We start from the raw sequence: 17,476 nt of genomic DNA on the forward strand, positions 1-17,476 counted from the left end.
CCTAGCTTAGCACACATGAATGGAAGCGGATATGGACCACTAGCCTAGCTTAGCACACATGAATGGAAGTGGCTATGGACCACTAGCCTAGTTTAGCACACATGAATGGAAGTGGCTATGGCCACTAGCCTAGCTTAGCACACATGAATGGAAGTGGCTATGGACCACTAGCCTAGCTTAGCACACATGAATGGAAGTGGCTATGGACCACTAGCCTTGCTGTTATAATATAATAAAACACCTCTCCCGGAGTTTTAAGCTAGGCTAGTGGTCCGTATCCACGTCCATTAATTTGTGCTAAGCTAGGTTAGCTTACAGCCGGATAGCTTTCTACTGTACACACAGAGAGGGAATTGTTATCCATCTTCTTGTCTGACTCTGGAGGTAGGGGAGAGTGGGGTGAGTAGTGCCAAGGGGCATGTAGTTCCACCCCTGTTATCTAGAAAACCATAGAAGAAGTTGGTCATGTGACAACATATATTTGAAGAGGCATCCATTTCACTCAACCTGCAGAGAAGGGAGACACCTGGCTTGAGAGGTAAGCACATTTAAGTTCAAAAAACAGTTTTTTGCCCTCCAAAGTAAAATTTGTATGATCAAGGTTTTTTTATTGCTGTGTTTGAACAATTATAGACAACTTTGAAACAGTTCACACATGTTTTAGTGCTTTAGTAAGCTACATCATGGGTCTATACAGTTAGCATGATGCTAGCTCAAAACAGCTGGGGGATGCATTTTTTTCAAAATGGTAGGCTTGGGGTGATTTGTGCCAAAGGGCCTGGGTTAAGTTGTGCCAGATATTCTCTTTGTTAAGTTGCCCCAACTTATTTGATTAACTATATATATTACTTTATTGTATTTTATTGTTATTGTACATTGCATTCTTGCATTTGATCACTAAAACTATGTGATATTCTTAATTTTAGACCAAAATCCATCATGCCACGCAGATATACAAACGGAAGACAGACAGGGTTTCAACTCCTCTTGAGAAGTTGGAAAGAGCAGTGAAAGAGGTGCAACAGGGGAAGACTATACGTCAGTTTGGAAAGGAGATGAAGATCTGCAGGATGCTTTTACCGCTTTTGAGATTAAAATGATCTGTTTTACGTAAAATTATCAATGGCACAATTTACCCCAGTGTATTCTCTCTAATGTCACAACTTACCCCGCACCGGGGGCAAGTTGTGCCACAAAACCACTTTTTTTTCTAAAGCTATATTTCTGAAACAGTTTATTTAAGATCCAAAGTGATTGTCCCCAGGGATGCACAACATCCTAAACTATATGTACATATTTTAGTTGGGGGCATTACTGTAATCCCCTTGCTTTAAAGGCACTTTAAGTAAAAAGTGGCACTACTCACCCCACTCTCCCCTAAGCGCATTCCCCAAATGTTGGCGTGTTCCTTTAATAACGTGTGTCTGGATGTTTGCTCTGCAGCAGCATGTCAGTGTAATGAAAGCTGTCCCAGAGTAGGTGAGGGATTGATTGATTGAACATTTTGGGTTGGGTAGGGTAGGTTGGGGGGGGGGTAACTGTACATTGGATTATCAACTAAACCTTACTTGGTCCCAAGAAGAGGGTCTCGTGTATTATTGGGTTTAATAGGACATTTATTGTACATTGGAGGGGGTTGCGTTAGGACATTTACTGTACATTGGAGGGGGTTGGGTTAGGACATTTACATGGGCCAGTTTCGAATTGCAGTCTCCCGTAGGTGCTCTTTGAAAGTGGGTAGTGATTCACATTCCTTTACAGGGCATTCCACATTGATGTGGCATAATTGCGAAACGTGTTTAGTCCCTTGTTTGAGCTGAATCTGGGTTTAACATGATTTGTGGAGCTCCCTCTGGTGTTGTGGTCGTGGTATTCACTGATCTTTGGGAAGTATTTTGACATGTACATGGATACCTTAGTCAGTGGTATAGTGTATCTTGTAGACCAGGCCCATTGCAAGTCGTCTACTCTAAGCCATCCTAGGTTGTCAAAGTGGGCAGGGGTGAGGTGGGTTCTAGGAGTAAGGTCAAGCAGTAGTCTGACCAGTTTGTTTTGAGATGTTTGTAATTTTGTTTTTAGCGCCTTTGAGGTGCTTTGGTACCATGAGGTGCAAGCATAGTCGTAGTACCCTTGAATGAGTGCTCCTGCCAGAGTCTTCAGGGTATTCTTGTTTACCAGAGAGGAGATCCGGTACAAGAATCGAGTTCGTTGGTTGACTTTTTTTTTATTACATTGGATGCCATTTTGTCACAGGAAAGATTAGCCTCTAGGATGGAACCTAGGTATGTAATTTCATCTTTCCTTGTGACAATATTGTTACCCACTGTAACTGAGAAGCCGTCGGCCTTGCTGAGTTTGTTATTTGAACCGAAGAGAATGGACTCTGTTTTACCCAGGTGTAATGATAGTTTGTTATCAGCGAGCCAGGTGCAGATTCTGCCGAGTTCCGAGCTGGACAACGGGGGACATTGGAGTCAGTGGTGGCTTCAGTATCAAGAGAAGTAGGCGTACATATCCAGAACCATCCTGGAACGGCATAAAATAAAAACAGGGTGGAGAAAACGGCTGTCACTTTCCCCTCCCTTGACAACAACCGTTGGCATGCCCTTGAGCAAGGCACTTAAGTGTGTGTGTGTAATTGTGTAGCAGAGCATCGACGAAGAAGACCATATATATTATATGCTCAGCTCATGGGTAAATAAAGGTATATAATGAAAAGGATGACAACCGCTCACTCCACCCAATCTTTGCTAAAAGGCACTGATAGCAATCAGTGAGTTCCAACTGACTGGAAAAGATTCCCACGCACACTTAGAGATGGATGCGTGGTTCTCCGCTTTATTTGCCAGCTTGTTGTCTGCAAGACCCTTCATCAAAGCATGCATAAGGCATATTAATATAGTCAAGTTAGACAGCGCTATCAAGTTCTGACACTGGGTGCTGTAATCCCATAAAGTTGAGTATATCAAAAGCAGGGTAGCTTAAGAGAGTGCTGATCTGGCTACCCTGCTTTTGATAAGGCATATTAATCAAATACATAAAGGCGTATAAGAGATTAGTATATAAAAACGATATACAAGTAAACCAATATATTAAAAAAAAATGTCCCGGTCTGTCTGCTTGTCTGCCATCCTCAACATCCAGGTCCCATCACAGTGGAGAGTTGGTAGGCTGAGGCTCTCCCTCCTGCAGGCTGTTCCCACTCCCCCAGCCAAGAGACGGGAGGGAGGGGGGGGGGGCATGTGAAATGGTCCCTGTGCTACGGGGGCTGTGACAGAATGGAACATGTCTGTTTGGTGCTGCACCGTTTAGTGCAAGCAACAGGGCTCTGCACAGGGGTACCTCCCTCCAACAGTCAGAGGAAAGCAACAGGGCTAGGTGTGCGGATTATGCTAAATGTGGTGGTGGTGGTGTTACATGTGGCTGACGGGGGTTAAAGATAGACTATAGCAACACTTGACTATTTACGTTTTGAGTCATCCCTCCCTGTGTCATTTAGCACAAACCCAGCTTTCTGTATACAGGGGCACCTCTCTTCCATCGTGTGCATTACAATCAATTAACAATGAAGACAGAAATAGCAGCTGATGATGCAATATTCATTCTCATTCACTTGGTCGGGGTTATACGACCTGTTCTTGCCAAAGGTTTTTCAATATTTAAATGTTGAAAGAAAAGCCACTTCCTGAATTCACTGAATTTAAAGTGAGAACACATTGAGAACAAGCTGTACGGCCAAATGGACAAACAGAACTTGTTTTTCCAAACACAGATGGATCCTGACAAGTGTTATCATTTACAAAGGGCTAAATGATAAAACAGTTAGGCTAATCGGGTCATTCCATACATTTGAAAAATGGATCCTTTATTTTAGGGCTGGGCGATACGACGATATTATATAAATATCGGGTACAGTTCATTAACGATACACTTTTTCAACGTATCGTGGATATCGTGATGTTTTGCCCAAGAGGATTGTGTCGCGTCAATCTGTCCACACGTTACTCGTTCATATCTCAGCCCGTGCTGAGATATGCCCATTCCGCGGTCTGTTAATAAAGTTTTCAATCAGACAGATGTATGGAAAGGCTTTTATTATAACATTCGTTGTAGTAAAATCATTATGCCTCATTTAGTCATCCTGTGGAGCACTGGTCTCCTACTCGACGGCCGCGGGGAGCTAACGTTAGTAGCTTTGTTGTTGTTCAGCACACAGGACATTCAGGAAGTCAAACTAATAGCGCTTGCCGATTGGTGCTAAGAACAGCAGGGCGGGGGCAAGCGGTGTGACGTAATTGGCAGACTCGACTGTCAATCAAAATGATTATGTTTCCGTCAGAATAAATGAATGAGAACTTTATTAAAAGGTTGCAGAATGGGTACAATACAGTACAGGAGGATGAAGACCAGAAAAAGACTTTCGGCTTTTTTACATAAGGGTCCTCCATTTTCAATTCATCAAAACATTTAGAGACATACATATATACAGTAGTTTCATAAAAATGCTAAAATGCTATTGATTGATTGATTTAAAACTTTATTAACATATTGCAGAATGGGTACAGTACAGCTCAATACATACAATTGTTAAGGGGATGCAGACCAGAGAAAGACTTTAGTCTTGTTTACATCAGGTTCCCCCATTTTCAATTCATCATATTTCATATCTAAATCATATAATATCTCATTGCTAAATATATGCAATATATAATCTAATAATCTAAATCTAATATATAATATAAAAATGCTAAATGCATGGGTATTTTATTTTGTCTTTAATGTTAGCTTGCAAACTCAAATACTGTCTTGGTAAGCCTCATAATGAATTGTTTGGGGTAAAAAAGAAAAACATCGTGATGTGTATCGTGTATCGCCGAAAGGTCAGAAAATATCGTGATATCATATTTAGGCCATATCGCCCAGCCCTACTTTATTTGATCATTTTCTGTTACCGTATGTATTTAAAAGAAACAGATAAGAAACCGTCAAATAATTTGATTGGTCCAGCTCGGGCATCAAAGGTACTCTTTGTCTAATTACAATAACAGGGTTGCAAATCAATGCACATTTTAGCATTTTCTCAGGAATAGATGCTAGCTGTAGAATGTAACATTACTGTCAAGGTCAAGGACAAACTGAAATTAATTTATCTTATTCTGATAATATGAGTAACAAGGTTGCATTGGTTAGAGTGAGTTTCAATGAAGGCTGAACAGATTGTAAAAATAGAAGAGAGGACGTAGCTTTGGTCTAACGAACCACAGTGTTAGCAAACGGCTCGATGCTCGACAGCTATAAGGTATTCTAAATAATATTTCTGAACCACATTTTTTACAACTATACTTACTTACCCTTTGTCACAGGACAAGTATAATAACAAGTGCATGTTTTTAGTATTTTGTGCATGGATTATTTGAAACGTCGTGGGTGGGACAGGAAAACAAAGATATGGCATAATAATATAATAGCATTGACACAGTGGAACGACACGAGACGATGCTGTGCTGAACGTAATGTGAGAACTTGCACGTCCGTCTACAGAACTGATCCTTACCATTGTAGGTGCTAATTAATTATTCATGCTCTATGACAATGTGTCACACGTCGACCAGGTGCGATGGGATTGTGTTATTTTTCTATAACCGTAGATTAGATGAGTATCACACTCTGTCCTCCACCACCTTGCTGCAGTGCACCTCGAGGCTGTCGCCCCCCAAAGCCTCACTGAAAGAACATCATGGTTTCCATTCCATTCCATTCACACACACATGTCGCATACGTCCAATGTTTTGCACCTCCATTGTTTAAACTTGACAGTCTGGTCCCTGACCTTAATTACCTGGACGCCTTATGGCAGATAGGCAGGGCCCGACCTAGCACATTTGGTGCCCTAGGCAAGCTTCACCCCTGCCCCCCCCCCCAATAAATGTCATGTTAGATAATTTTTTTAAATGTCAAAATATTGGTTGCCGATATAGAATGGGGCGCAAAAATGTCTGCCCAGCAAAAAAATTAAAAAAATATTAATAATATATATATAATAATTTTTAGCTGGATGCCGTTTTTGGCGCCCCCCCCCCCCTCTGGATGGGGCTCTAGGCAACCGCCTATAGGAAGCTCCGCCCCTGCAGATAGGGATCTCTACAGAGTAGCTTTCAGTCTTGGTTGGCGTCTTGGTTACCTAGTCAGGATGTCCTTAATTACCTGGTCGCCTTATGGCAAATAGGAATCTTTGCAGAGTATCTTTCAGTCTTGGTTACCTAGTCAGGATGTCCTTAATTACCTGGTTGCCTTATGGTGCTAAATGCATCTCATGTACTTTTGTCGTGGGAATAATACACCATTACCTCGAGAGTGATAGTGATTGAACCTGTGCAAAAAAACCAAGGCAGAGAAAACGACATTCCAAGCTGTTATGCGGCGTCCCTTTGTGACCATATAGTCACACTAAGAATGTGGACCCAGTAGTCTTCCCTGGATGATATTCCACAGATTTAGCAGTGGCGGCACTAAATCATCTCTCCTGTTTTCTTTGGCGAAGGTTTCTGGGGAGGGGGGGGGGGGGGGTTCACTAATACTCTTTAGTCTTTGTTGATGTCTGTTTACCAGTTACTAGGTGTGTGTGTACAACATGTGATACGTCTCGGGCAAAAAATGGGATCTGGCTATATTTGAGAAGTCCTCTTAAGTTTCCCCCCCACTTTAACTCTTTCACAACCACACTACAGAAGGGTAACCCTTTACTTTTTAGACTCTTTTTGTATCACAAACAGTACTGTATTTGCAAATCTGGTATGTCATAAATGTATAGATGTAGCAGTACTGTCTATCTGTATGTCATGTATGTCATATATGTTATGATGAATTGAAAATGGGGGACCCTGATGAAAACAAGATGAAAGTCTTTCTCTGGTCTGCATATCCTTAACAATTGTGTGTATTGAGCCGTACTGTATTGTACCCATTCTGCAATCTGTTAATAAAGTTTTCAATCAATCAATCAAACTATCACACTACAGACGTCTGTAGTGTGATAGTAAAGGGTTAACCTTCTGTAGTGTGGTAGTGAAAGGGTTAACCCTTTGTCGTGTGGCAGTGAAAGGGTTAAATGTGGTGTCTCTCAAGAGCACATATCAAAGCCCGGTTTCGAGGAATCTCAAATGTTTTGAATCCAACAGAGATAAGCCTCACAATCACACTTAACAGTACAGGTTACTTACGTTGTTTGGCAGCGAAAAGAACATGTTGGAGATAATTGTTTTGAGCAACTCATGTTATATCCGCTGGCTGGGATCTTTCTTTTTATTTATTTTATTTATCTTACACACAACAGGATCTTATCCGAGACGAATCTGCCAGAATAGCCCGTTCCAATCATTCTTCCATCAGACAGTAGTCAGCAGGGGTGTAAAGTACTTGAGTAATTGTACTTTGTTACAATACTTAAGTACTGTTGTTGGGGATTTGTTCTTTACTCGAGTATTATTAGGTTTGTATACTTGTACTTTTACTCAATTACATTTCATATGGAAAAAAACATACTTTTTACTCCTTACATTTAAAATGCAGACCTACAAAGTACAAATCTTGCAGGTCCAATCATTTTAATTAGTATATTTGTTTCTCTGGCTGAACTAACATTAACATTATTAATCTTTATTTATTTACTTTAACTTTTTAGTACTTAAGTACATTGACTTTTACTCAAGTGTGTTTTTAGCCAGATACTTTTACTTTTACTTGAGTACGATTTTTGAGACGGTACCCATACTTTCACTTAAGTATCATTTCTGGGTACTTTTTACACCCCTGGTCCTTACTCAGAAATGACTGCTTCCACGTTCTCATCTTGTTTTCACAACCGCACTAAGGAACTTAAACTTGTGTGCTTAGTCTACATACTTTCTTTTTTTTCTCTATTCAGAACGGCGATGTTAGTGAATGGCGGTTGGACTCGTCTGTTTAGCCTGGACTAATTAACCCTTTCACGTGGATGATCTCACATGCTGCGTGGAATTTTGTTGGAGAACTGAACAGGCAATGTGACCAATGACTACGAGCCTTTGGAAAAGCTGCAGAGGTGTAGCATTCTGAGAGAACATTCCAAAAAATATATGTATGCCTGAAAGGGTTAATGAATTCCATCCTACCCCCCCCCCCCCCCCCATACAGTTGCAGTTTACAAGATCAGTGAGAAAGGAAGATGCTCTTGCCTAATGTCGAAAACTGCCTTAACCTCAAGACATCTACTCACAAACTCCATCACGACTGTTCCTAATCTACTTTAATACCACATAAACAATATATCAGATCACAAATCCCTCATAACCTCATCATCTACCAGGAGATCTGGGGATGTTTCAAGGCTGGCAGGCTGCCTAAATGTGTCTGCCCCGTGTGGTTACATAATGTTTTGTTTTTTATAGGAAGTGATTCTCTTTTGGATCTCTGTGTGTAGAACTTGCAGGCCCTGGTGATCATGGTGAAAGTCTGATTGTAAATAGCAAACAAGAACTGAAGGCAAATATCTGCTGCATGACTTAGATTTTTTCCTTCCCCCCCTGTTCAAATATCTGATCAAATAAATAATGGAATTGAGCTCTTCTTAAAAAAAAAAGAAGAAAAGATTATCCGGCGATTTGAAATGACCTGTCCCTAAGTAGGAAGTGCTGTAGTAAACACAGCCCAATTATAAAGTGAACCTCCTTTATTTCTCTCATCTTTTCGTCAGCTGTGCAGTCAGGGGATTCAGCCATCTGGTGGTATAGTAAGACGTGCCCGTGATGTGCCGTGATTGGTGACCTCTGCTTTTCAAGATGGCTGCCCATCTGCTCGTGTTCAGGTACCACGGGCTGAGTGATTTGCATAATCTCTCGCGTACATCCAAGAACAGTTTTGCACACTATTAATTTAGGTGGACCAGTGATGTCATCGAGGACATTGGATCCTTGTGTTGTGTTAATCACAGCTCAATGAAACAATAAGGTAGCAGTCCCTATAACACAAGGTATTGCTTCATCTACATCATTTCATGGCGCTGTAATTAACACAACACAAGGATTCAATGTCCCAGATGACATCGCTGGTGGCCATATTCAAACTAATTTACTCTCAATAATTTACTCTCAAAAACTAAATGAATGTGTGCAAAACTGTTTTAGAGTTTTTGGACGTGTGTGTGATAATGTGCAAAATAAATCAGTATGGTGAAGTGCTCCTTTAACAGGCAGGGAATTCAGTAAAATAATTGGTGAATGAATGAATGAATGAATGAATGAATGAATGAATGAATGAATGAATGAATGAATGAATGAATGAAAACTTTATTTAACAGATTGCAGAATGGGTACAATACAGTACGGCTCAATACACACAATTGTTAAGGGGATGCAGACCAGAGAAAGACGTTTGTCTTGTTTACATCAGGGTCCCCCATTTTCAATTCATAGCGACATTTATGACATACTCAACATACATGACATTTATGGCATAGGGACATACATGACATACAGGTATTTAGTACTGTTACATTTGTGACATATACGATATGCAAATATACAGTACTGTTACCCATAGATCCTGACAGAGTATATACGTATGATGGGGAGGGGACTGTACATTAGGAGGGGGTGGGTGGGTGGGAGAGAAATATACATATGGTGGGGAGAGAATATATACATACGGTGGGGAGGAGACTGTACATTAGGAGGGGGTGGGTGGGTGGGAGAGAAATATACATACGGTGGGGAGAGAATATATGTGCGGTGGGGAGGAGACTGTCTATTAGGTGGGGGTGGGGGGGTTTGGACATTTACGGTGGCCAGTTTCGAATTGCAGCCTCCCGTAGGTGCTCTTTAAGAGCGGTTTTGAATGTGGGTAGGGATTCACATTCCTTTACAGCTTTGGGTAGGGCACAAGAATCTAGTTCGTTGGTTGATTTTTTTTTGTACCTTGGATGCCATTTTGTCACAGGGCTGAGTCGTCCGCAAACAAGAACAAGTTGCAGTCACAAGCTGACGACATGTCATTTGCATAAATTAGGAACAGTAGTGGTCCTAGTATGCTTCCTTGTGGAACACCACAGCTCACTGTGAGAGGGGGGGATAGAGTATACAGTTTACCTCCACCATCTGTTCTCTCCCCTCAAGGTAGGATTGCATCCAGCTCACTGATAAACTATCAAAACCAATTAATTTTAGCTTGTCAATCAGAATGGAGTGATTGACAGTGTCGAAGGCCTTTTGTAGGTCCAGCATGACCATGCCGCAGTATTTGCCCGCGTCCACCTCTTGTTTGATGTGGTCATTCAAATAGAGAAGGCATGTGTCAGTGGAGTGGGATGTTCTGAAGCCAGATTGGAATTCGTAGATTCGATTTTTTTCCGCCAGGTACTTTTCGATTTTTGGTAACACTAATAATAACTAATGAGGATAAGAAATAAGTATCTAACTGAAAATAACTTTTACAATTAGAGGAAAGCAGGCAGAGAATGGCAACTTGAGAGTCAAATACTGTAGATAGTTCTTTACCAAATGTGTCAACAGGAGCAAAGTGGAAGCCATTCTGGAAGAACTTCCCTGCACCGAGACATAAGTAACTGATGGTTGATCATATAGTTTCTCATGAGCTTCTAGGTACTTAACCCACCCCCTGCTAATGTACAGGCCCCCATCGTATGTATATATTTTCTGTTAGGATCTCTGTTTAACAGTACTGTATATTTGCATATCTTGTATGTTCACAAATGTAACAGTACTATATACCTGTATGTCATGTATGTCATAAATGTCATGATATATATCTGTATATCTGTATGTTGTGTATGTCATAAATGTCATTATGAATTGAAAATGGGGGACCCTGATGTAAACAAGACCAACGTCTTTCTCTGGTCTGCATCCCCTTAACAAGTGTGTATTGAGCTGTACTGTATTGTACCCATTCTGCAATCTGTTAAATAAAGTTTTAAATCAATCAATCAACCAAATCATGTTATTGTGCCTATCGTGTATTGCGTTAAGTGTTAGGAAAATACTTGTATCTGATAGTATGGATTGTCACATACAGTTTGCTCTATCTAGAAAGGTCCTGTCTGGAGAGGAAGCGTTTGGGACATTAGAATGTTATCCGCTCTCTCTTTGTTGAATCCTACTCCAGAGGAATCTTGGCGGCCTGGGGGTAATAAAGGGAACATCTGTTGCATTCTCTCTAGGAACAAGGATGTTAACCCAGTCAAACTGCCACGATTAAACAGTGGGGAGAAAAGCGTGGTTCATATTTGGTTTGCTTTCTTTCTTGTGTCAGAGAGCAGTTGAAATCGTTCTAGTGGGGGTGGAAATCTCCAGTGACCTCAGAATTTGATTCAGGGCTAAGATTCGACTATCCAACTATTCCAGGTGCATCAGGATTTTTTAAAATTTGATCCCAATCAATATAGATAGTATTGTGATTGTAATTATTCAACAGAACTTACTTTAGTTACCGTTTAAACTGGGGTTTAAACTGACACAATGCTCAGATCAATGACTGAATGTGTTGTGCATCAATGGTAGAATCAGGATCAGTCGGTTTCCCCTCAAGGATCTTATAATCTAAAGGCCTTGGGTTCTCCCAGGAAGTAAGCCCCAGCCCCCCCCCCCCCCCCCCCCCCCCTGGTAATTGTATAGTCATGATCCCACCGTGTTCTACCCCTGTCTTCTTAGCTCCTGTCGTTACCCCTCAGCCATCGCCTCTTATCTCAAGTCCTTATCCTCAGACTGGGGATCCAGGAAAGATCAGTTGGGAGTCTCTCACACAGATAGCCCCCGCTCAGGTTACAGCAGAAACGGCTTCACTGACGGGGTAACTGACTGTACGATAGAGAAGTCTTTGGTCTGTCCATGCATGCCACCACACTCAGCCTGCTCCTGCTCTGACATGCAGATCTCCTTTTGTTTGTTCCCACGCTTCCAGTGGATCTGTTTTTTGTACAGTTCTACTGTAACTAGGACAAAATGTTTCAGATTCTTGCAACGTCTCGGTTTATTGACCGCCAAGTTGCTTGTATAACCAGATGGTTTTGTCTCTGAACCCTATTCATGTTGAACAATATCACCACAATCCTCCTTCTATGTTTCAGGGTTCGCACAAGGTCCTTGAAGTGCTTGATTAAAAAAAAGAAAAAAAAAGTCAAGGCCTGGAATTCCTTGAAAACAGCAAATCTTTTTAAAATTTAAAGTGTAACTAATTGTCGGAAATTGGTTTTAAGCCATACATATGGGATCCGATATTTCTTTCTATAAAAAAAATAAATTTAAAATTTAATTCCTTTTAAATGCCCTTTTAAAATGAAAAATAGTGCTTGTAAAAGAACTTGAAAGTCATTGAAATTCATTTTGCAATGTCTGTGGGAACCCTGATGTTTCTAAGCTCCAGAAAGGCATCAGAACTGAGACACCGAAGGCCCTTTATTCACCGAATGTAACCGCGAGCCGTGTCCTGGAGGAATCCACGTGTTGCACATGGCATCCTTTGGCTAAACGTACGAGTGCCTCTTTTTTACCACTAACGTGTCAGTCAGCAGCACAGGAACGTATGGAATTATACCTTGAGGCGAACCGCTGCCCTGCCTCTCCTCCACTCCGACTCTCGGCTGAATAAGTGATCAGCTCACTGCAACCACGGATGCATATTTCGATCGCGCTCCCCGGTATGCTGCGTGCCAATAAGTTGCTACATCAGAGCCGGTTAATGATTTGTACAGTGGGATTACAAGTCTTGTGACAGGGAGAGAGAGAACTCTGAAACTGGCCTAGTAGCAAACAATGCACTCCCCCCCCCTTGTTGCCAGGGTTGTAAAAAGTACCCAGAAATTATACTTAAGTGAAAGTATGGGTACCGTCTCAAAATCATACTCAAGTAAAAATCAGAGTATCTGGCTAAAAACACACTTGAGTAAAAGTCAAAAAGTTTTCAATTTTTTTTCTGACTGTCTATTCTTCTGATAGCAGGTGTTTAATCAAAGATCCCTGCTTTCTTGATTGGCTGTTTTTAAATAAAGCACGGCCGCAGGATTAATAACGTTAACGTTAGTTCGGCCACGTTAACGTTAGTTCGGCCAGAGAAACAAATATACTAATTAAAATGGTTGGACCTGCGAGATTTGTACTTTGTAGGTCTGCATTTTAAATGTAAGGAGTAAAAAAGTATGTTTTTTTTCTCTGAAATGTAATTGAGTAAAAGTACAAGTATACAAACCTAATAATACTCGAGTAAAGTACAAATCTCCAAAAACAGTACTTAAGTATTGTAACAAAGTACAATTACTGAAGTACTTTACACCCCTGCTTGTTGCACCTTGCCGCCATGTCTCAGAAATCTGACCCAGGATCTGTTATCATTTCCCTCAATAATGTGGGCCGGGCCTCTCGAAACACAGTGAGCTCTACATTGTCAAAACCTCTTTGACCTGTTCTCTCTCTCCTTCAGCCTCTCCTATTTCCGGACAAAGACGCTCTAATGCCAGGTAGCCCCGGCGCTGGCATTCCTGTTGCATTCCACCATGGGGAAGTTGCTGGGATCAGGATGAAAAATGCCTGAAACAAAGGCCCACTCTCATTCATAGGGGTTTGGGTTCTGTGGGAAAGTTCCAGGCAGGACAGAGGTGGCCGGCTGAGGAATGCGAAGCGGGGGCAATAGCTCACACAGTCTCTATGACAGTCTCTCGTTGACAAGGTGGAGGTCTTCTCACAGAGAATGCAGTTAAGCCTAGCAAAAAGAACACGCCTAGAACTCAAGAGTTGCACTGAGACGGATATATTCCTCATTTTAGGCCTGACCCCCGACTAAGGATTTGTATAGTCGACTTTGATTGGCCGAAATTAGCCGATAGTCGACTGGTAGTAATATATATATAATGTTGGGGGGGGGGGTCATTCCATTTGGGCTGTGGGGGGTGCTTAATGTCTGAAGAAGTCGACTGAAGGTTTCTTGTCCTCTGCGAAAGCATGCAATTGGTCCACTGATGGATACATCTTGATGGGAAAAAATCCTCTTTCAGTGCCTCTGTGCCCGTTTTCTTAGGCAGTTAGCCTCGCTGGTATGGGCGCCATTAGCGTTAGCCACGTTGCTAGGCCTCTTTGCTTTTGGAAAGAATGATACAAAAAAATTATAATCTTTTTTATTTTTATTTTTTGCATTCAACTAAGAGGTTGGCAGTCGACTACGGCTCCTTTGATCGATTAGTCGACTATTCGACTAGTCGAGGTCAGCCCTACCTCATTTTATAGTGTTTACAAACAGAAAGGCGGGTTATCTGTTCTGCAGTGACGATGAATAGAGCGTTGGTTGTGTGGTGTCTCGGGGCTGAAGCTGGGGCACGTTTTCCCCCTGAAACCCAAGGCTCTCCTCTGGGGGTTTGCTCTGAAATGTCGAAGCTCCTGGCTGAAAAATCAATGGCATGATTTGGTTTTGGCTTTGCCTGCCTCGACCACACTGTATGTAAATGAAAAAAAATAAAAAATGAAACGTAAGTCTTCAGGGGTAGGGCCCGACAAGCCTAGTGCTTCTCCCTAGCCCTTTTCGGACAATTGGACAATGCTGCAATAGCAGCTGGTAAAACGTTGGTGATTTATGGAATGACCGTTGTTATGTGTCCAAAGCCCGAAATAAAAAATAACTGAACTGAACTGAACTGTAGTATGTGTAACCAGTGGTCACACTATACCAGCGGGCGTTTTTGCACTAGTCTCAAAACCGCCAGCCCTCCTCCACTCACCAGCTCCACGTGAGTGCACAGGATCAAGCCCCATTGTCTTATCTCTCCTACCACCTGAAAAGGATCCATTTCAGATAGCAAAGTGTGGGTATAGGGAGGTGTAGTGGTTACGCCATTGCTGTTTCCGGCCGGTCCACCTCGCAAAATTGTGTGGTATTTCGCCTTAAGTGTGAGTTAACACCAAATAGCTAATTAGTCTTTTGGATAGAGTCCATTATCAGGCAGACGCTTTGCCGAGGTATAATATATGGCTTCGGGTTATGTGGCTTCAGGTTATGTGCCTGACCCCTGACCCCTGTTCACCCTGCCTCCCCTGGGCCGCATCCTGACCCGTGCTTTGTGAAGATTTAGAGAGGAATTTTCTGACAAAGCCCTTCAACCTCCAACAGCAAAGACCAGCAGATACTCTATTCTCAGTTAGGGAGAAGTCCAATAACATGGGGTTGTGTGGCCAACTGGTCAGTTATATTTCTCCTCCACAGATCAATAAAGCCACAGTATATGACTTAAAGGCCCAATCAGTGATCCAAATGTATACAAATGGTTGGCCCCACCACCAGAAATAAGAATGGAGCCATGTTTTCACTCTCTAGTTGATTGACTGAACTCTTGATTCAACATGAGACAACGGCTAAATATGAGTTTTTAAATGATATTTGCTGTATTTTGTGGCTGTAATCAGTTTGTTTACATTGGTAATGTTTATCAACACTGGAGTAGAATAGATATATATTCTGATATACAATGGGTTAAGAAAGTTACATGTAGCCTGTTTTCTATCTACAGGTCTAACTATTTAACCCTGTGAGGCCCTCGGTTGCAAAATTACATCACTTTTAGCTTTTAGCTATTTAAAAAAAAAAGTCTGTAAAATGTTTATTTTTCATTTCTTTAGCACATTTACATAGTCAATGGGTCCTGTTGTTCAACCTCACAATGCTATTGGATAGTAATGTGTTTATAGGTCCCACATGCTGGCCTCAGAAGTTGCTAATGTCAATTTAATTTGGGCCTCACAGGGTTTTAAGAATATATGCACGGGCGGGTGGCTCGGGAGGTAAGAGCAGTCGTCTGGCAATGCAGAAGTTCCTGGTTCGATTCCCGCTCCTCCCGGACAGCGTGTAGAAGTGTCCTTGAGCAAGACACTTAACCCCTAACTGCTCCCGATGAGCAGGTTGGCACCTTGCATGGTTGCCTCTGCCGTTGGTGTGTGAGTGAATGGGTAAAATGTGTGGAACAAATTGTAAAGCGCTTTGGATAAAAGCGCTATATAAATGCACCATTTACCATCTATAACCCACAGTTTTTCCATCTCCGTAATATCGCCAAAATTCGTCCTATTTTAACTTTGGCCAAACGCCGAAACCCTGTTGCATTTGTCTCATCACGTTTAGATTACTCTAATGTGCTTTTTTCAGGCCTACCTAACTCTAGCGTCAAAAACCTTCAACTCGTGCACAATGCGGCTGCACGGATACTAACTAAAACTAGAACATTTTATCACATCACACCAATTCTGTCCTCCCTACACTGGCTTCCCATCCATCCAGACCAGATCTATATATATATTTTTTTTTGATCCACTTTTTCTCCTTATTTTTCTCCCATCCCTATTTTGCCTCCCCAATTCTCCCTTCAATTCTCCCCTCCCCTGTCTCAAACCTTGTTAGACCATGCCTCCCACTGGTCGGCTGCAATGTGGACCAAGCCTTGCATCACGTGTCCCCTCCGGTACACGAGGAGGCAGCTGTCGCATCTTTTCACCTGTACAGCGCGATCTCTCAGTGGCGAGGAGTAGCACGTGGGAGGCTCACGCTGCCCCAGATACTTCCTGATTCTGCTGTACAGGCGCACCAACCGTCACCTGTAGGAGTCGCTGTCCACAACGTCCAATCCCCACCTACCAGCTTTCCCACCCCCTAGTACTGCCAATTGTGTTAGTATGAACGACCAGCCAAGCTGGTAGCAACGGCGAGAGCTGGGCTCGAACCCAGCATCTCCTGCGTTAGTGGCGAGCGCCTTGCCCACTGCGCCACTTAGCCGCCCCCAGACCAGAGCTGACTTTAAAGTGCTGCTCCTCACTTACAACATTATAAATGGCCACCGCTCGATCTATCCGATCTCATAATACGATACTCGCCTGCTCGTGCTCTTCGTTCACAAAATTGTATCCAAAGCGACAAGTTTTGTACAACAAGATAGCAGGAAGGGTGCAACTCTATCAGCTGAGTAACAATGTTCATCAAAGTGTTGAGTGCTACAGTGTAGGTTAGTATATTAGGACAAGTGCATGACAGTGAGGTTATTTATTTTTATTTCATTTATTATTATTATTATTATTATTATTTTTTTTTTTTTTTTTTTTTTAGGCGATTTTCTAACCCCTGTCCTCTCTCTGAGTGGATGTGTAGGCGGGGTGGGGGAAACTGTACAACTGTACAAGCAAAACTGTACATTGGAATATCGATGAAACCTTACTTGGTCCCAAGAAGAGGGTCTCGTGTATTATTGGGTTTAATAGGACATTTACTGTACATTGGAGGGGGTTGGGTTAGGACATTTACAGGGGCCAGTTTTGAATTGCAGTCTCCCGTAGGTGTTCTCTGAGAGTGGTTTTGAAATTGGGTAGTGATTCACATTACTTTACAGCTTTGGGTAGGGCGTTACACATTGATGTGGCATAATTGCGAAACGTGTTTAGTCCCTTGTTTGAGCCGAATC

The sequence above is a fragment of the Notolepis coatsorum genome (genome assembly GCF_963971535.1).
Source record: "Notolepis coatsorum genome assembly, chromosome: 15".
NCBI classification, from domain to species: Eukaryota; Metazoa; Chordata; class Actinopteri; order Aulopiformes; family Paralepididae; genus Notolepis; species Notolepis coatsorum.